Source organism: Lissotriton helveticus, chromosome 4_1 (assembly GCF_964261635.1).
Source record: "Lissotriton helveticus chromosome 4_1, aLisHel1.1, whole genome shotgun sequence".
NCBI classification, from domain to species: Eukaryota; Metazoa; Chordata; class Amphibia; order Caudata; family Salamandridae; genus Lissotriton; species Lissotriton helveticus.
This window is the reverse complement of record NC_136063.1, coordinates 33336143-33357373: the sequence shown is the minus strand read 5'-3', so window position 1 is coordinate 33357373 and position 21231 is coordinate 33336143. Positions and strand designations below refer to the sequence as shown.

The 21231-nt window shown below is 43.4% G+C and overlaps 1 pseudogene across 1 annotated transcript in view; it reads right to left on the bottom strand.

Annotated features, from left to right (window-relative positions):
- LOC144828303 (verrucotoxin subunit beta-like) overlaps positions 1–21231 on the bottom strand; it is a 112548-nt pseudogene that overhangs the window by 33915 nt on the left and 57402 nt on the right. The window contains exon 3 of the transcript XR_013610421.1: positions 15571–17578. The product of XR_013610421.1 is annotated as a verrucotoxin subunit beta-like (transcript). The remainder of the gene's footprint in view (positions 1–15570; positions 17579–21231) is intronic.

Below are 21231 nucleotides of genomic sequence, written 5' to 3'. Positions count from 1 at the left end.
GTTGAAACAGCAGCCAACAACCACTGAAGAGAACCCACCTGTCCCAGCAAGGCCTGTCTGGATTCCAAAAGTCGGGGATCTAGTCAGAGAAAAGATCGCGGTAAAGAAGGAATTTGGGCCTTCTTACAGAAAAGCAGTTCCTGTCTTGTCTGTCAACGGGACAAGATCAGTAGTACTACCGCCCCTTGCTGGTAAAAAGGAGAACCGAGTTGTATCCATCGACCTGGTAAAACCACAATCATGTGGCCGATAACAAACAGTAGGCCAAGTGGACTCCCAAGAAGTAGTAGAACACCAAAGTTTGCTACGAATACAGAGGTTCAAACTGAGAGACTAATCACATTTGAAAACTCTACAGTAAATCAACAAGGACTATGCAACAAAGCAATGGAACTTAAACCTCTTAAAACCCAAATAAAAACATTTAGCCAAGACACACCGATCTACAATGAAGTAACAAATGACTATGCTGATGAAACAAAGCAAACTCCAAAAGCAAAAAGTAATCCAGAAGCAATTGGAACAATTGACAGAACAGCATCTGGCTACTTCATCAACTTCGATGATTTCTCTGAAGATCTGAGTGAATCTGAGAAACAGCCATCAACAAAAACTTTTAAAGATAAAGCTAAGGAACTTTTTCAACAACTTTAAGAAACCTATCTGATTTCTCCATGGATTGAAATTTGGGTGGCATTAGGTGCATTTATCCTCATACTTTGGCTCATCATGGTACTATGCTTGGGACATTTCATTGAGGGAAAATATGCAACAATGGACACAGCAAGCCAGAAAATCAACTTGGTCCTTAAACCACACACATCTTCACACGTCGAGAAAAGAGAACTTTCTTCAGTCAACTTCACAGCCAACCCTATACCCAGCGGGGTAGCATGGGACAATACTGATTATGAAATCTAGGGTCCGGTTGAAATCCTGAAGTATCCACACCAATTCAAGATGTCATTGAGTGACTTTGTAAAACCAAGCACATTTGCTGATGATTGGGACTTTGAAAGTATTAATGATATGATGTCTGACCTAGTGATGTCTGCTAAATTTACAGAACATGATTATTTGCAGGGTTCGTCTAATTATGATCAGATGTTCTGCTACAACCACTATGGTAACCATTATCTACATAAATCTGCACAACCTAGAAATGTTTTAAATTACAACCAATGGGAACATTGTGCCACTCCTCCAAAAGGTAGCTCGAAAACATTTTATGATAAATATTCATGCTTTTCAGGGTTTAACACAAGTAAAGCAGAAACATTTTATTTCAAATTGTCAAATAAGACAGGTATGAAGACCATGCTTACAAACACAAAATTGATATATTCAGATTCATTTTTTGAGCAAATGAATACATTTGGTTTTGATTTCTGGAACAATAATATTGAAGCAAAAACTATTTGGGGTACAAGAGATTGGCAAGTACAAGGTATCGAATCATTGTTTAGAGCCTGCATGATCCCAGAACAAATTATATTTTGAATGACACTATTCAACAAACTACCTGTCTTGGCTTAGCCAAAATCAAAGATTTAAACAAACCGTCTATTCCAAAGCCAACAGTGAACAGTAATAGCTCTATAGATGTTGAGATAGACGTAAACCATATATTAAACCAAAACAGAACACATCCTGAATGGAAACAATGGTTGATCTGGCCCACAGATACAAATAACTGTCAAAACAGACTCCTGAACAAAATACAGGGGTTCACATTGACCAGGCCAGACCCTAGATATTCCCAAAGACAACATCCAGGGATAGTAACCACCTACAGTGTGGGCAAGCTCTGCCTTCAATGGCTACAAACATCCACACTGGCAGAAATTAAGCAACACCTAACTTTACTTACAGAAGGTGCTGACTTGCGTGATTTCATTAAGGGACCACGCAAACAGCGTCAAAAACGTTTCATAGCAGCCTCTATATATGCAGCATATAACGAAGCCTGGAAAGAAGCTCAAATTGAGACAGCAGAGAAAATACGGGAAATTGACCGTATTAATTTGGAAAAATCACTTTCTGTGGTGGACAATGGGTTAATGACTCTGTCCTCCAGAATATATTCTCTGGACAGCATTGTGTCTTCAGCAATCGATATAATATCGCAAGACTTACTGATGTTACAACACGGTCAGTCGCAATTGCGTTCTATTGTACAGCTTGGCTGGACGTTACAAAATCTGCGTTCAGGCTATGTGCCTTGGCGTTTAATCAACACAACGTCATTATTTAATATCTTTAACCTTACTGATAAACAAATCAGTATGGCACAAAAGGGTGCTGATTATACAATCCTGAGCATTGAGAAACTCGAGAGATTGCCATTGACAATGTCAGAACGACCTGTCATTGAATGGATAATACATGGGATAATTAATATTCCGATATCAACTTTCAGGTTTCAATACTGCCAAAAATATATACAGGCAGGCCAGTATGAAAGGTTGGGTAAAGGGTACATTAAGTCAACATGGAACTTGCCCTATACACACGCATGTGTCAGTAATAAAGGCCAGAAAGTGTTTCTTAGTGGCAATAATTGTGCAAGGTCACTAAGCGGTACACTTCTGTGTCAGGGTATTAGTTTGCATGGAGCCTGTGAAGGGACTTCAAATAACCTTTCATGTTACCAGCTAGGCACACCTGCAACACAAATAGAACCATTCTTTAGGAGGCTCTCGAACGGGAGTTACATTCTAATAGTAGATCGCAGATGTTGTAGTTTGCTGCCCGGAAAACCTTATCTCATAACTGTGACTAAGAAGGTCATGTGCTGTGAACGAGGATTGTTCCCTAACGATTCTCCAGACAGGGAGGCAAGGTTATGGCCCAGCTTGAAAATTGCTTCTATTCGAATGGATACTTTAAGCAGAATGAAGACAGTGCTCCTACAGACGCCGACCAGGCTAACGTCATCTAAAGAAACGTATGATCTCCAAGTTGCAAGGACAACGGCAGAGATTCATTCATTGTTATCAACTAATTCCCCCATACATTTCGCAGAAATACTGAACGAAATCTTAAATATTTCTGATACCAGTGGTGTCTCAAGTGTATTTAAGACAGTGTTTTCAGGAGCTTTAACACCATTCAAAGCCATCCTGGGTATTTTTCCTGATTTTGTCCATTCCATTTTTGGTGGACTTCCTCTCCTATTGGGACTAGTGGCAGGCATCCTATTTTTGATCCTGTTGCTTCGCTATGGCAAACCGTGTCACAGACAAGACACCAGCGACGATGGAAGAAATGATACTAGCCATGCGCTACAGGGACCGCATAACTAAAGTCCTTGGACTAGCCTGGCTGAGAGACCTCAACATGACTTGGTTTCTTTCATTTAGACCCTTGTGGCAACGTTGTGTTATGCCTGTATTAAGGTGCTTGCTATGCGGCGAAGAATGCGTGTTGGACACCTGTCTGACACTACAATCGGATGTGCCAATGGACGCAGAAACATTGTTGGGTCCGGTAACGGCTCATGCATTGTGCTGTCCCCAGCGGCTACCAATCCTGATGACGGCATTCGTGGAGGCTTCACCACTACGATTAAGGGGTAGTGAAGTACAAGATGAAAGCAGCATCGATCAGGTACGACCTTCTGTCAGCTATGCTGGTCATAACATCAATGAAGGCAATCATGCTCAAGAATGCATGGTAACAACTTTTTCCGAGTTAGTGGAACTTTCGCAAGAAACTGTTGACAGTTTTTTCAACAGTCTAAATGATATGATGTTTTCACCCGAGCAGAAAGAATGACTTTGAGCAAGCTAGCACACGGCGTTCCTCACATCCTAAATTTGGCCTTCAAACTTTAAAAAGCGATATGGGAATTTTTTCTCATCAGTTTTTCAGACAGCGGGAACAATTTTTTTTTCCAATCCAAAATATTTACAAAATTTTGGGACACTTATCTTCTGCTTAAGGTAGAACTATTCTTAGAGAACTAAATTTCTATTATTAGATACTCTAGAGACTTTAGCTACCCTCTAGCATGTTCATAAGTATTTTATGCTTTGTGATGGAATGGTATCGCAATTTTTCTTCTGTATTAAGAGCCATTTCATGTGTAAATTTTGCGTTTTCATTTATGCTGATTTAGAAATATGCGTAACAGATTTTTCATTGCTTGAGTGCATATAGTAACTATTCGCATCTTTTTCGTGTATTTCACATTTCCAGTTTTCGAAATACATATGATTGTATTTTGGGGTGGTACGGTATACACATACACTACTAGTTTTTTTACTATGCCTAGATTTGTAAATATGGACATAGATTACGTGGAGTGGGTGTGATGTATTTCCTATGGGTACTGTATCGATCCCCCTATTCCCGAACTTGTCTGGTTAATAAGTAACTAGCAGCCATTCAACGGTGCAAAAACCCGTTATCTGATTAAGCCACACCACGGCACAGACGCGCGTTATCTGATTAAGTCATAACGCATGCCATCTAATTAGGCAAGCGATATTCCTCCAGCCCCCTGATAGGCATACGGAGTTCTCAAAACAAATCAAACCTACAGCGACCTGGGAAATCCCCGCAGCCATTGTTTTGATTTCACCGAGAACTTCAGTAAAGAATCTGCTAACGATCAGTTGGTATGACATCCTTATTGACGTATTTATGTCCATCCTTACGTCAATCTCGGCACCTTTCAGGTATAAATATTACCGACATTGCCTTAAGCAAACACACGCGGTGGTGACGAGATTGGAGCAGCGAGACTTGCCGAGGAGCCCAGCTGAGAGCGAAGCCCACAGACGCTGCCCCTCCTTCCTGACGTGCTGAGAGAGAGACGCTGCTTTTCTCCTGCCGAGAAATCCAGCTCCGGCGCTTCCAAGCAGCCCTCGCAGGCAGCTGGAATATCAAGACCTGGGATAAGAGATACCAGCCCTCAAACCTTCTAGATCCCAGGTACAGAACTGAATAACCCCTTGCAGAGAATTCTTGAGTCAGTCCCTTGGCAAAACAAACTTAACTTAAACTGCTACTTATCTACTCCCGCCCACGTATTAGGCTTAGGTCAGGTACACTGGGGTAGGCGTGGTTAGAAGCACCAGTTGAGTACGATTAGTCAATGTATGTATGTTTGTATATATTTTATCCATTTTAAATATCATATGGCTTAGAAACCATATCAATGCTTTTACAGTATTATTTTATAATTCTGTCTTTACTGTATGCACTTTACTTAACTATAAGTATTGCAATAATAGCGATCCATTTCTCTTGTACGAGAAAAGAGACTGATCAATAAATAACATCTTTTATTGAACACGCCCATCTCTTCCTTTCTCTACAATCTGGTGAAACTAAGAATGCACTGAACTGACTGAGTAAAATAAGTTGTCTTTTGTTTTCATACGACTCTAGAGATACACTCTTGATTAGGGGAGAGCAAAGTTGTCATGTTCTATGGTTGTCAGAAACTAAATCCCTTCTTGTCTATCCAGGGAGGTTCAGATCCTCCTTGCCTATTCGAGAAAGTTTCTAGTGAACTCTGAGCTAGCTGGCAAACACAAAAACTTTAAGTCTAATATCGTCGGTCTAGTTAACCTCTGCCCTAGGTCTATACTATTGAAGATATTATTCCAATGCGCAGAGCCTATTGGGATAATAGGAACTACACTACACTACCAACCATCACTTATGGCAATGAATCATTAATAGGAAAGGATAATGAAATACGAAATAAGGCCCTATCTAAAACATACACGTTATTATTTCACCTCCCAACTAATGCCTCGCCTGCACAGATTAGACTGGAGTTCAGTTTAAGCAACCAATACTATGCGAGAAAGGGTCATTTTACTAAAAGCTGGAATCGGATAAAAAATGATCATGATAATCAGATATCACAGTTATTATGGAAAGAAAGAAATAATAACGTAAAGTCAACTGCATGGAATTATCTTAAGGACGCGATAGATGAGTTTGCGGTTATTACAATCTGGAAAAATCCGATAAGTAACGCATCGTTCAAAAAAATAGTCAATAGAACTACAAACCAACTATCCCTCGTAAATGACAAAGATAGCCTGACAAAAATAAAACATGCTTGGACAATAATAAATGGTTACAAAAAAAGGAAGATACAACAATACTTGGAAACACCCTGGTCGGAAAAAAATAAACAAGTTCTTCTCAAAGCAAGATTTGGAATTTTCCCGGGACTTTTTCATCTTCCCCCGTGGAAAAACATTGAAAGTTGCACACTATGCAGACTCTGTTAAAAGGGAGAGGAGAATTTTATCCACCTTTTATGTATTTGTCCTGGACTCCAAAATGAAAGAAGGTCTTTACTCAAATTACCTTTTAATGTACGTGGAATAAGGACATGTAGGCATTCTCTGAAATGTTGTCTCTAATCGAATGACATAAGTATGAATGCTACCTTTGTAAGGTTCCTACTAATAGCGAAAACAAAATTAGGAGAGTAAGTTTTAAAATGAAATAGTTTTAATGAAATATAATCAATTTGATGGTGTAACGGCTATTATTATTTGGTTTTAATTACTACAGCACATTTTATGTATTTGCAATATTGTAAGATTTTAAATAATCAAACAATGAAGAATTACCTTACACCTGTCCTATTGGCTGTGCCGGAAAGGTTTACAGGTATTGTAATAAATACAGTGTATTTATGAATCAGTGTCATTTGCACGTTGTGTCATACAACTGCGTTTCTGGATGATTCTGCTAAGGTTGCTTTAATTATATCTTACTTAGCGGGAACAACAGCTATGTGGGCTGTACCTTTGGTGGATAGCAATGATCCTGTGCTTTACAATTATCTGGCTTCTCAGGAGCAGATGTGTTGCTTGCTTGCGAAGCATGCTATTATGCAAGCTAGCAATGCTGAGTTATTGAAACTAAGACAGGGAAAACAGCGCTTGTTGTTGTATTTCTCCTCATTTAATCATCTTGTTTCAGAAACGCACTGGCCCATGGCAAAAATAATGTCTTTGTTCTATCAGGGATTGAGAGAGGAGTTGAAGGATATTGTATCTCAAGTGGTGGATCCTCCGGATGATTGTTCGGCCTTCATTGACTTAGTAGTCAAATTGAATCACCGGTTGTCTGAAAGACGTGGGGAGAGGAATCGGTTTCAGACCTCTTGTGTTGTGGGTGTGAGAAGTGAGTTTAAATGGCCTGCAAAGTCAAAACAGGGGCCTGAACCTATGGAAATAGGCAGGGTGAGGGGTCCTTTATCGAGTGAGGAAAAAGGAAGATGGCGGGCTCAAAACTTATGTTTGTATTGTGGGATGGTGGGACACTTTGCCTGCTAATGTCCGGTAAAACCATCTAGTTTTGCCGCAAGTCAGGCTGCAGCATTTGTAGGTAGGAAAGCAGGAGTAAGCTTCCAGGGAGATGCCACTTTTAGCGAATCTTATGTGATACCTGGAGCTGTTCAGAGGTTTCCACAACATTTTAACATTTCTGTCTGTTTGGTGTTGTCTAACAGCAGTAGATAGAAGGTGTCTGTGCTACTTGATTCCGGGGCCACAGAGAGTTTTGTGGATTTCCAACTTGCTGAAAGGCTAAATGTTCTGTGTGTGTATAAAGAACAACCGGAACCTGTAAAAGCAATTGATGGGACGGAACTGCCATCAGAGTCCATTAAGCGTCAAACGGAACCCTTGTGTTTAAGTTGTGACAATAAACATTTAGTGACCATAAGTTTTGATCTCATAGATGCTTCTTCTTTTGGGATCATACTTGGTGTAGCATGGTTGAAAATGCAAAACTCTAGGATTGACTGGGTAAGCGAACTGTGGCATTAGATTCTGAACAATGTTTACAATGTTGTTATCAAGTTGCCACAGATTGGGGTATGCCATTAACTTGTGCAGTGGGCAACTGTGGAGAAACTGGTGGTATTCCTGATCCCTATGTGGAGTTTTGTGAGGTTTTTGATAAAGCCCAAGCCAATGTTCTTCCACCACATAGGTCTTATGACTGCCGTACACATTTGTTGCCTGGTGCTACATTGCCCTGTAGCCACATTTACGCGTTGTCAGAACCAGAGGAGCAACATCTACAGGAGTATTTGGATGAGATCTTGGCATCTGGTTTTATGGGTCCTTCTTCCTCGCCAGTGTCATCGGCTATCTTTTTCACCCCAAAGAAGAAGGGCAGTTTTCGTGCTTGTGAGGACTACAGAGCACTCAACAAAGTGACAGTTAAGAATAAATACCCACTCCCATTAATCCCAGTTTTGTTAGATCAACAAAACTCGATTTGAGGGGCCAGTACCATCTCATTCGTGTCTGTGAAGGAGACAAATGGAAAACCGCATTCCATTCAGTTTTTTATCAATGAGGTTTTATGGGAATACTTGGATATGAGCGTGACAGTGTACATCAATGACATTTTGATTTTCTCTAAAACCACTGTGGATCATGAGATTCACATGTCACGAGAACATCATTTGTTTGTGAAGCTGGAAAATGTAAGTTCCATGCATCTTGTGTGGAGTTTTTGGGGTTTCTTCTTTCTGCTGGCGGTATTAAGATGGACCCTCATAATAATGAGGCTATTGCTACCTGGCCTTCTCCTACCTGTGTGAAGATGTACAGGTCGTTCTTGGATTCGCTAATCTTTATAGGTGGTTTATCTCTCACTTTTCGGATATAGTAACGATATGACTGCCTTGTTGAGAAAGGGTGTGCCGTTCATTTGGTTACCAACCGCCCAGGCTGAGTTAGAGTTGTTGGTTGATGAATTCACCTCAGCCCCTGTCCTTGTACATCCTGATCCTGCTTTGACCTTTTATGTGGAGCCGGTTCCTTCCTTTTGTGCATTAGGTGGTGTTCTCTCGCAGAAGGATGTTGAAACATCCAATTACGCACTGGTTGGTCATGAGGTGTTTGTAAATTTATTTGCAATCTATTCATAAGAGTGGGTGAAAGGTAAAACAGCCAACACGTCTTTCGCCCCCTTACATGGCCATCCGGCCTGGGGCTTCCTCAGGGCTGTACATACATAATTTTGTGGAGGGAATATAGTAAAATGGGTTAGTGTCATGAACACGTAAATGGGAGGTGGGGAGGGCAAGTGGGTCAGGGTTTTGGAAAGAGAAGAGGAAAAAGAAAAAAGAGAGAAGGTTAGGAAGGGAGGGCACACAACCGACAAGGGTGTGTTAGTATTGGGATGGTCGGTGTACGCTAGATGTTGATTGGGTGGGAGAGGTAGGAATTTGAGGTCGGATAGGGAGTTATAAGTGGAAAGAGAGTGAGCGAGAAGTGGAAGTGCCACAGTTTAGGGGATGGAGAGGGAAGTAGGGGATAGGAAGGAGGGGTGTTATAGACAGTAGAAGCAGTAATAGTCAAATTTTTGAATATTTGAATCATGTAAAACAGCAGACATCTGCATATTGTGATACACAAAGAGCATCAGATGTATTGTATTGCGAGATTGATGTGTTAGGCAGGCAAATGATGAGCCCGATTAGGTGAGATTAAGGACATGAGCGCGTAAGCAATACATATAGCGACATTTAGGGCGAATGGGTGTTAGGTTAAAGAAATTTCACACCTAATCGGGTATATACAAAATGTTTCTCACCAATGTTCCTATTTGATTTCATTTGCTCATTATTATCGCGTTACTTTGTGCTGCATTTTCCAATGACGTTTCACAATATGAAAATGTGCCATGCAACCATGCGTGAAATAAATCCATGCCTCCTTTTCTCACTATGTACTATCCACATCTACTGTGACTTTATTTTTTCTTATTTTTTCTAGTATTCCTGAATATGATCACCTCTGACTCCGTCCGGACCCACTCCTAAACGGTCGCTCCCCCACGCTCCCAGAATCTACAACCTCTTCGCGCTGCCACGCGCAATTGCACTCTGCTGACACTCACTCCTTAACGGACCCGGTATCGTCTTATGGGATAACTTTAATTGCTAGCGCTTTGTGTGATAACTTCAATTGCTAGCGCTTTCTGTGATAAATGTAATAGCTAGCGCTTTTTGTGATACTGTAACTGCTAGCGCTTTCTGTGATACTGTATTTGCTAGCGCTTTTTGTGATACTGTATTTGCTAGCGCTTTTTGTGTTAACTGTAACTGCTAGCGCTTTTTACCTGTTACCATAGCTTCACCTTAGGAATAATCATTTCTTCACATTGAGCGTTTTTTTCTACATAGTGCCGCACTCTCTGCCCTGCTCTCAGCGCGACATTGCTGAGGCTTATTTGTATGTTTGAACTTTGGTTTCACACTCGGTGCCATTGGACATTTGCTGCCCCTGTCTCCCTTTCCCTTTGACCCTCCATTTTGTTGTTGTGGTTTTCCCCTGGCCCGCCCCTCCTCCCCGCTACCGCCTCCCTGCTGCCCCTCCCACGCTCCGCCCCCTCCACTAACCATTTATGACTGATGCCCCAACGTGCAGCGTCCACGCGCTGCGGCCGCGCCGAAGGTGCGCCAAAGGTAAGCCCGTCTATGCCCGTCCACGCCAAGACCGCGCCCAGCGCCAGACCCCCTGGCCCCCGCACCACCCACCCCACCCGCATTACATACGACGCCTCCGCCCTCTTAGCCCTAAACCCCGGCCGACTCCCCAACTGCGCCCAAGCCGCTCCTGGACACACCCATGGACCCTTCACATGCAACTCCTGCAAGTATGACAGCACCAAGACCAACTCCTCATCCACTAACACCAAACAGAGATCCGACACCAACCACCTAAAATGCATCCTGCTCAACACCCGCTCAGTCCACAGACACGCCATCGACCTTTGGAATCTACTAGACACCATCTCCCCGGACGTCGCCTTCCTAACAGAAACATGGATGAACGCCTCCTCAGCCCCAGACATCACCATTGCCATCCTGGAAGGCTACAAGATCATCCGAAAAGACCGCACCTTCCAAACAGGAGGAGGCATCGCTATCGTCCATAAGAACTCCATCCGCATCTCAACCAGCTCAGACGTCAACCTCGCTAGCGCCGAACACCTTCACTTCCAGATCCACACCGACCCCAAGACCACACTCAGAGGTACCCTCCTCTACAGGCCACCAGGTCCCCGTGCACAATTTAGTGAAGACATCACTGACTTTATCACCCCACACACCCTCCCCTCCGAGGACTACATTCTATTGGGAGACCTCAATTTTTACCTGGAAAAGAGCAACGACAGCAACGCCACCACCCTTCTGGACAATCTCGCCAACCTCGGACTCAAACAACTTGTCAACACCCCCACTCACTACGCAGGTCACACACTTGACCCTATCTTCACCTCCAGCAAACATATCTCCTTCAGTCACACCACAGTTCTCCATTGGACGGACCACAGCTGCGTTCACTTTATCTACAAAAAGACCACAACCCACAACCATCCCCAACCTACTTTGCGAAGAAACAAACAAAATCACCATCGACCAGATATCCTCATCGCTCCTTCAAAACCCCCCTGCCCACTCCTCGAACCCCAACCAAGCAGCCATTAACCTTACTCAATGGCTAGCCAACAGCGCCGACAACCTAGCACCTTTGAAAAAACGTCAAATCAAACTTGGCAGCAAAAACGCCCCCTGGTTCAACGATGATCTTAAGAAATCCAAGAAACTCTGTCGCTCCCTTGAGAAAGCCTGGAAAAAAGACCCAAACACCAGCACCAGAGACGCCTTCAAAAACGCTACCCGCATACACCACCAACTGATCCGGACTGCCAAGAAAGCCGCATTCAAAGACCGACTAGACAACAACGCCCACAACAGCAAGGAATTATTCAACATCGTCAAAGAGTTTACCAACCCCACTGCCAACTCCAACGACATCACTCCCTCTCAAACCCTTTGCGACTCCCTAGCCTCGTTCTTCCACGACAAAATCGCTGACATCCACAACAGCTTCGACAACCAACACGGAGACCAACCCACCCAACCTTCTGCCGTACCTTCACCCCCCTTGAACATCCTTAATGACTGGAACCCAATCTCCATTGAGGACACCATTCGCCTGATGAACTCCATCCACTCAGGATCCCCCACAGACCCATGCCCTCACCACATCAGGATTCAAGCAAGCCGGGCCCAAGACGGCTGAAATGCCAGAAACCGGTCCCCGGAAGCTTGTTTCCTTCCCAGTGTAAGAATTGGCTTTTGTAGTCTGGTCTGCCCTGTTCCCATGATGCACTGGGCCAGGGACAGACTAATTTGCATACAGCCAGGTTCTGAAACTGGGATGGTGCAATGAGCTAAAAAACGGTGTTGGATCTAGCCCTGATCTCTTGACTGGGTGAGAGTACTCTGCTTAATTCAGAGACTCTGTCCATCACCACCCCTTGTTGTAAATAATTTTGTCCACCCTAAGCGTGGAAGGGTATACTCAGATGTGAGTCCCTTGCTCATTGCACCATCAGGATTCAAGCAAGCCGGGCCGAAGACGGCTGAAATGCCAGAAACCGGTCCCCGGAAGCTTGTTTCCTTCCCAGTGTAAGAATTGGCTTTTGTAGTCTGGTCTGCCCTGTTCCCATGATGCACTGGGCCAGGGACAGACTAATTTGCATACAGCCAGGTTCTGTAACTGGGATGGTGCAATGAGCTAAAAAACGTGTTGGATCTAGCCCTGATCTCTTGACTGGGTGAGAGTACTCTGCTTAATTCAGAGACTCTGTCCATCACCACCCCTTGTAAATAACTCACCACATCTTCAACACAGCAGACTCCATCATAGCACCACACCTCCGAGACGTCATCAACTGCTCCCTCAACTCCGCCACCTTCCCGGAAAGCTGGAAACACGCCGAACTCAGCGCCCTTCTGAAAAAACCCACAGCTGACCCCACCGAACTCAAAAACTACCGCCCCATCTCGCTCCTTCCATTCCCGACCAAAGTCATCGAGAAAGCTGTCAACAACCAGCTCGCCGCCTTCCTCGAAACCAACAAATCCCTCGACTCCTCACAGTCCGGCTTCCGAGCAAAACACAGCACTGAGACCGCACTCATCGCAGCAACAGACGACATTCGAACTCTACTGGACAATGGAGACACAGTCGCCCTCATCCTCCTCGACCTCTCCGCAGCCTTTGACACAGTCTGTCATAGCACCCTGTTACAACGCCTCAGAAACATCGGAATCCAAGGAAAAGCACTGGAATGGATCACCTCGTTCCTTGCCGGAAGAACTCAGAGAGTCCGCCTCCCACCATTCAAGTCAGAGGCCACTGAAGTAATTTGCGGCGTGCCACAAGGATCTTCACTCAGCCCCACCCTCTGCAACGTATACATGAGCCCCCTCGCGGCCATCGCGCGCCAACACAACCTCAACATCATCTCCTACGCTGATGACACTCAACTGATCCTCTCACTCACCAATGACCCTAACACCGCCAAAACCAACCTACATGAAGGAATGAAAGAAGTTGCCGAGTGGATGAAGCACAGCCGTCTGAAACTGAATTCAGACAAAACAGAAGTCCTTATCTTAGGTACCTCCCCCTCCGCCTGGGACGACTCTTGGTGGCCAGAGGCCCTTGGAAAAGCACCCATCCCAACGGACCACGCACGGAACCTGGGCGTCATCCTGGACTCCTCACTCTCGATGACCAGACAAGTCAACGCCGTTTCATCATCTTGCTTCAACATTCTTCGCATGCTCAAAAAAACATTCCGCTGGATCCCCACCGAAACTAGAAAAACGGTCACCCACGCACTGATTACAAGCCGCCTGGACTACGGAAACACCCTATACGCCGGTACCACCGCAAAACTTCAGAAAAAACTCCAACGCATCCAGAACGCATCAGCCAGACTCATACTAGACATCCCGCGTAAAGACCATATTTCTGGTCACCTGAAAAACCTCCACTGGCTCCCCGTCAATAGGAGGATAACATTCCGCCTCCTAACCCACGCACACAAAGCACTCTACGAACTTGGACCCGAATGCCTCAACACACGACTTTCCTTCTACACCCCCCCGCCAGCTTCGCTCTTCCAATCAAGCCCTTGCTGCTGTACCACGCATCAACAAAACCACCATGGGAGGAAGATCCTTCTCCTACCTGGCGGCTAAAACCTGGAACTCACTTCCCATTCACCTTTGCCTCACTCAGAACCACCTAGCATTCAGAAAGCAACTTAAAACCTGGATATTCGACAAGTAATTCCCCACCCCTCTTCAAGCACCTTGAGACCCTCTGGGTATGTAGCGCGCTATATAAATTATTTGACTTGACTTGACATATTCCATTTAACTACTTGGATATTGCCCATCATTTGCCTGCCTAACAGGACTGATCAATAGTAAGATTTCTTTGCTGTTTTTACTGCTGCCGGCCAAATACACACAATCACTGCTATCTAGTTGCAAACTGGAAAAATAGTGAAGTTTCTTTGCTCTCTGCACAACCGCCAGCCAAATGAGACATGAACTCAGCTATCTATTTGGCTGTTGGGTAAACAGTGAAGTTTCGTTGCTATTTGCAAGACTGATAGTGAAATATTTCATAATCTCTGCTATCTTGTCGGTGACGAGGTAAACAGTGAAGTTTCTTTGCGGTTTGCAAGGAGACTGGTCAAAAAGTACATCATCTCTGATATTTAGTCAGCAGCTATGTAAATAGCAGCAGAAATTCACTATTTATATGGCAGCTGGCTAAATAGCCGGTACTGTCTTTTTATTCCCCATTTGTGGTTTTGTGTGATTAAATACCACAAATCAAACTGTAAAACCAGTGAATGAATTATTGCTTTTTCTTTGATTATGACGCTTCATCAAGGAAAACTGTGCCAGTACAATATGTTTGCTTTGTGTTTAAATTGCAGGTACGGTGTGCTAAAAAAGCTCTTGACAGGGCAACATGTCTGATTGTGTGAAAAGTGTGCTTTGTGCACCTGAGGTATGTGAGTCAGGCATAGAACAGTTACTTAGTGGCAAAGAAATTAGGATTTTAGTTTCCAGGAAGTAGTGACGCACAGCTGGTTCACGTGAGTATATGGAAACTCCATGGATTGAGGTGGAGCCGCCAGGACACGATCGCCGCATTTTTTATCAATTTATGGACACACCACCCGTGTTCCGCCCTGCTACTTTGCTGCACTATTTGGACCTAATTACCATTATTAAGACCCACGTTTTCCACATATATTGGTTATCCTGTTTGATCGTACTGTTAGATTACCGTAGCTTCTACCTCACTAGATAAGTGAGCATCCTCGACTTGGATGTGTTCCTTCTCTGCTCTCACGTTCCCTGCCATCAACGGCCTGATTCAGCCTACGGTATTCATTTTATGAGCCACTCCTCTGATGTACTTAGACCCCACCAGGTTGGAAGTATCACCGGTTATGGGATTACACTGAGCTTGAACGTGCCACACAGCCTTGAAGATTCAGTGATAACTTTATCTCTGATGAAACACGTGTCGGCTGGCTGCGTTGTGTAGAACTACCAATTAAAAGAAAATACAAGATACCATCGTTAGATTGAAACTAATTTGTTGTTCTTTCACTAACTGCATTGTCTCAATCCTAATTTGTGTGTGTGCTCGGGTTAGTCTTCTTAGAACAGTTTCTTACCTCTCTCTCTTTTCAAGACATACACCTCAATCGGGGCACTGCTTCCGGTGTTGCCACAGATTGCAGACACTCGGAATGTGTAGGATGATTTGGGATTCACTCCTTCGATAGTGCAAGTCTCGACCTCCTGCGCTGTCAGTTGCTCCTTCCATGTCTTTGTATCTGTAGATTCCTCTGTGAATTCCACCTTGTAGGCACTTATTTTGGTGCCAGCACCAATGGTGCCAGACTCCCTCCAGGTGATGGTGATGCCTCTTGGTCCATCATGCCGGCCTGTCACCTTCTCAGGTGGGCTGCATGGAAGGGTCTTGATCATGTGAGTGGGTTGACTTGGTAAGGTGACCCATCGAGCAGATACCGCTAATTGTCTGAACTGGTACAGGGAGTTAGGAAGCAGACATTCCACTCTGACCGTGTCACAGGTGTCGTCTCCTTCAATGCTGCTCCAGACATCTTCACTCCTGGTCCTGTACTACACACGATAGTTCAGTACTGGGTAAGTCCCATCAGGCAGCGGTGCGCAGGTGACCAGCACACTGTCATAAGATATTTGACTTATCTTAGGGGTGTCAGGGCGTGGGGGGTGGAAGGCTTTGTCGTTTAGAACCCCCCGATCATACAAGTAAATCGAAACTCCTGGATTACTGGGATCAGAAACTGAGGACACAACAAACTGGATCTTCTTGTCTGAGGCATTGAGCCTTGTAAACTCCATGAACTCGTTCACGAGGGCTCTAGATTTTTGGTTCACGGCAGCATCATTAAACCATTCTCTAGAGGCTGAGTGAGTGGGTTCCCACTGTTTTTCCTTAAGCCAGTAATTTAATTCTGATAGAAAAGGTTCCTCTTCTCCTAGTGAAGTGAACATGAGTGAGATCACAAGCTCCACTCTGAGGTCACGTAACACTTTGTTCATTTCCAACTGAGAAGGTACAATTTTCACCGCCTTTGACTCTGTCAGTAAGTCCATGTACCCACTGACGAAGTTTACCTCATTCTGTTTCAATTTCAGAAATTCAGAAAGTTGTGTGGTACTAAATGGGGATTTTTCTTTGGTAGTTAAAATGTCCTTTAGTGCACTTTCCTCTTCTCCACCACCTCGAACAGCGGGTAGGACTCTACCAATGTATTCTTGAAAGACCGTTCTATACTGACTGCACATGTTCTTGACATTTTCAATTCTACTTTTGAAGTCAGGGAAGTGTACAGCCGCTGGCTGGGCGAGCATGTCATTGCACTCCATGTCAAATGTATGTAGATCTTCTATGGAAGCTTGTACCTCTTTAGTCAGCTGAGAACTGATGCAGCACACAAGCTGAGCTGCCCTGGAGTCCAGCATGCTCAGTGGATGCAGCCAGACCATTAAAGGTATTGCATGCTCGCCATTTGCACCGAGGAGTGATGGGAGGCTTTTGTAGATATTAATGGCCTCCTCATAAGTCGAAGGGTTGTTTGTTAAAGCAAAATCCCCAAAAAACGTGCAGCTGAACTTTTCAAATTTACTCCTGTCATTCTGTGATACAGTTAGGGCTCCATGACCTCCAATCGTAAGCTTAGGTATTCTATCAACAGCACCCTTTAATTCTCCTTGTACGTCCTTCATTTTCTCAGAAGAGGACACTTTCCTATCAAACACAAAAAATGCCTGCGCCCCGTACTGCACTGCAGTGACCACATGGGTTGCCATATTGTGAACAAATATTTCTGGATAAGAGATATTCTGGCCTCCTAAATGTGCCATGGTCAGTTGTTCAAACTTGATCGTGGTTGAATATTGTAGTGTCACTCTGGCCTGTTTCTTGGACGCCTTCCTCTCCGTTAAATATTTTGCGGCTCCTCCCACCTCAACCATCCCCCCCAAGAAACTTGCTTTCAGGGAGGCAGAGATATTGAGGGCAGAGGCTTTGTCTTCAATGTTGTCTTCTGCAATGATTTTAAACTGTGTTTTTTGGTTGTTGCTTGACACACACATCTTTCTCTATGGCCTTCTTATTCCATAAAGTAACACCTGAAATAACAAGAACATGTGATTTAATTCAGACTGAAATAGTACTATGATTTTGCTACAGATTTCACACTTTCAGGCTGAAAACCTTGTTCTGTCTCATTTCCACTAGTCAGTGTCAACAAGATGGGACAACAGATAAGTATTCAGCACAGGAATGTATGGCAGATCTTTCACAACTGATTAAAGTACTCAAATCCTTCTTGGAGTATCGATCAATATTGGCAAGAGTTTGACTCAGTGGTGTACCATTAGGCTTTCTAGACATTTATAATTAGACTCTGATGGAACCTGACTAGTAGTAAGGGATACCTTCGATCAAACTCCTAAAAAATAGTTTGCCTTATGTTAGACCCTAACGGTCGAGGCAACCTCACCCGGGAACCTTTGTCTGAAAGTCAGCTGAATCTTCAATATATTCCACCACACAAATGTTATGACTTGACCTTATAGGTGCTCAAAAATGAAAAGTACTCCTCCTTTAATAATATACCATCTCTAGAAGGCGCAAGAGGTCACAGTGTAGGAAGCTTCCCCTGCATTCGTGTGTTCAAGGACCCAAACTACCTATGGCTTTAGATCCTCCTGTGAGGCAATGCACAAAAGTGCAGTAGAAGTAAGACAGTTTAATACAATGTTATAAAATAAGGTTGCAGATTTCCTGGATAGGGTTTTTTCTTCTTTTTTTCCTGCAAACCACCAATAACAGACTTAAGTAAATGGACTTTGTATCATAAGCAAATATGAGCCATCAAATGGAAAAAAGCTAACTGAAAAAGAAAAACATGTTTTATTATGCCAATTAAGGCTTTGTGTTAGTTCTACAAAGTACGACTTTCCAAACCCACAGATGCCTGATCTTAGGTCAGTGCATTAACGCTTGAACTTGGAAGTCCAGTTTGTTGTTGGCCAACACAGTCACTCTGAGCATACTTGTTGATGTGTCGTCTGAGATTGATGGATTACTGGCAGTCCCATAAACACAGGACAGGGATGTAGTGGTAATTCAATTCTAATTTCTTTCTTTTGAATATTTCAACAGTCTCATCCTTTTGATTGGCACATGAATAATAACCACATAGAATATTACTAAAATAGTACTTATACCTCACACTAAAATGAGTAGAGTATGAACATTTTTAACATGGTTGGAATGCTATTTGGCAATCTAAAATCCTACTATTTGGAAAATCAATCAAATTTACTTTATTCGTGTTTCATATGAAAGACATAAAAGTACAGATAAAAATAATTTTCAGACACCGTAAATAAAGGAATGCGTTATACTTTACATCCTAATTGTCTTTCCTAATCTGATCATACATTTTAAAAAAACTCACTATGCATCCCATTGTTAGTTCATCTTCCATACATTACATCTTTAAAAATACAGCTCTGCATTGTCTTAAACCATATTGTTTTAAGATCCGTAGTAAAAACACCCTCCTTGGCATCATATAAAATCTGCAGAATAAAGTTGCATGTAGTGTCGATTGTGTCGAACTACTATTACACGGGCATAGTGCTCGAATACGTGACCAATCATTTGTCACTGGGAATGTAATAATGCTAAGCACAACACCTAGACGGAAGCGTGTCAATAGCATACGATCAAAGGGGCATTGGACATATGACAGATATGGCTGAATTCCAGTGCATAGTAACATAGTGTGGTTTTTCATTACAGAATTTTTTTCTTTCTCTACTAACCAGCGCTTATCTTCCACTTAAGACCGATATTCCATTTTCAGTGCCTTCCTGGAAGTAATCTCCATGCAATCTGGGCTTGAGAACATCTCCGGGTGTCCAAATTCAGCTGTCGTTTCCTTGATATGTCTCAACCATGGAATACATAATGCATTATCAAGTTTTAAGCAATCCACAATAACATTCTGATTAACAGTTGCTTCTGGGGAATTCCATGTCTTATGCCATAATACTAAAGGGCCAGATTTTATGATATCTACAATATTACGCAGACCGACCTCAGAGTGGCAGATATGTATGGCAGTTGATTTAGGTACGGCCAGTAGATAACGCAAGAAATTATTTTCACAGGCCTGTAAAGAGTTTACATTTGTAAATACCCATATGCCGGCACCATAGGTGGCAGTTGAAACAAATTCATTTTTGTATATTGAGAGCATTTTTGTAACCGGTCGCAAACCCAATTACTCGTGACATGCTAACAAGTGCCCCAGTAGCTTTTATAAAGATTTTTACGGGCCGATATTGCAGATGGCCAAGTGCCATTCTGGTCAAAATGTATTCCTAGGTAGGCAAAGTTTTTTACACATTCAATTGTTTTACCATTAATAGAGATGTTACAATTTTTGTAGATCTTTTCCCACACTTCATACTGAATGTTTTACTTATGTTCACCTGCAGCCCCCTCTCCTGCATATAGTTGACAAAGTATGTGACTGTTCTTTGTAGACCTATGGGTGTCCTTGACATTAAAACCGCGTCGTCCGCATACAATAATATTGGTACAGGGTTTCCATCAATGTGCGGATAGTCACGGGGAAGCCTGGCCAGTTGGTGTCCCAAGCTATTAATGTATAGTATGAAAAGGAACGGGGCAAGGACGCATCCCTGCCTCACTCCTTTTCCAATGCTAAATCTGGATGAGCACTCCCCATTTTTTCCATATCTCACCCTGGCTCCTGACTCGCGGTAAAGTTCTCCAATAAATAATAAAATGTCATTTTCAATACCCATCATCCTTAAAATATCCCATAATTTGTTATGTATCACACAATTGAACGCAGAGGATAGGTCAAAAAATGTCAAGAATATATTTCCATTTTTTGCTCTGGTATACTTATCAATGATGAGATTAAGATTCAGGCCTTGTTCTATTGTGCGGAGTCCAGCATTGAAACCATATTGTAGCCTTGATAAAACTTCCTTTCCCTCGGCCCATAATTGTAGTTTATTTAAAAATTACCCGCCCAACGGGGGGCGTGGCTTGCGCACCGCTGCGGTATGGCGACTTGCGCTTGAGCTCCAGGGGGACTGAGGGCCGTTGGAGGTTTTCGACAGCTTCCAGGTGCCCCTGTTCATCGCAACAGCTCTCCTGACCCTCGGAACATGCCGGGAGCCATTTTCGAGCATTTCGGTCGGATGTTGGCTACGGAGGTGTGATTTCTGACAGGCTGAGGTGGCGCTCGTTATCTCTACGGGCGGCCGCCATTTTAGCTGATTGTGACGGACGTCGGCTTCTCTTCACAGCAAAGACGTCATGGATACTTTCTTGCCAGTTCGGCGGCATACCAGGTGCTTGAGACTACATTTGGATACTTTTTCATTTTTTCTTCCTCATTTTTTCCTTCGCGCTGCTTGGCTGGTTATTTTGTGGCTCTTTATGCTTGCACACGTTTTGGCTTGCCTTGGTACAGCCGTTTGAGCCCTGAGCTGCGTTCTATCTATTCTTTGGGTCTCTGCTTTAGCCTGCTGGGCTCTGGAAGGTGCTTTTACTAATTTCTGCAAAGGCTTGTCATATAAGTCCGCCCTTTTAGCTTATTCTGATTTATCTGCTTTCAGTGCGCTCTATTCTTTTGTTTTTGGTGGGGAAGACACTTCCATTAACCTTTTTTTGCCTGCCTCTATTTTTCCTCAAGTGGATTTATATTTTTTTTCTCTGTGTCTGTTGT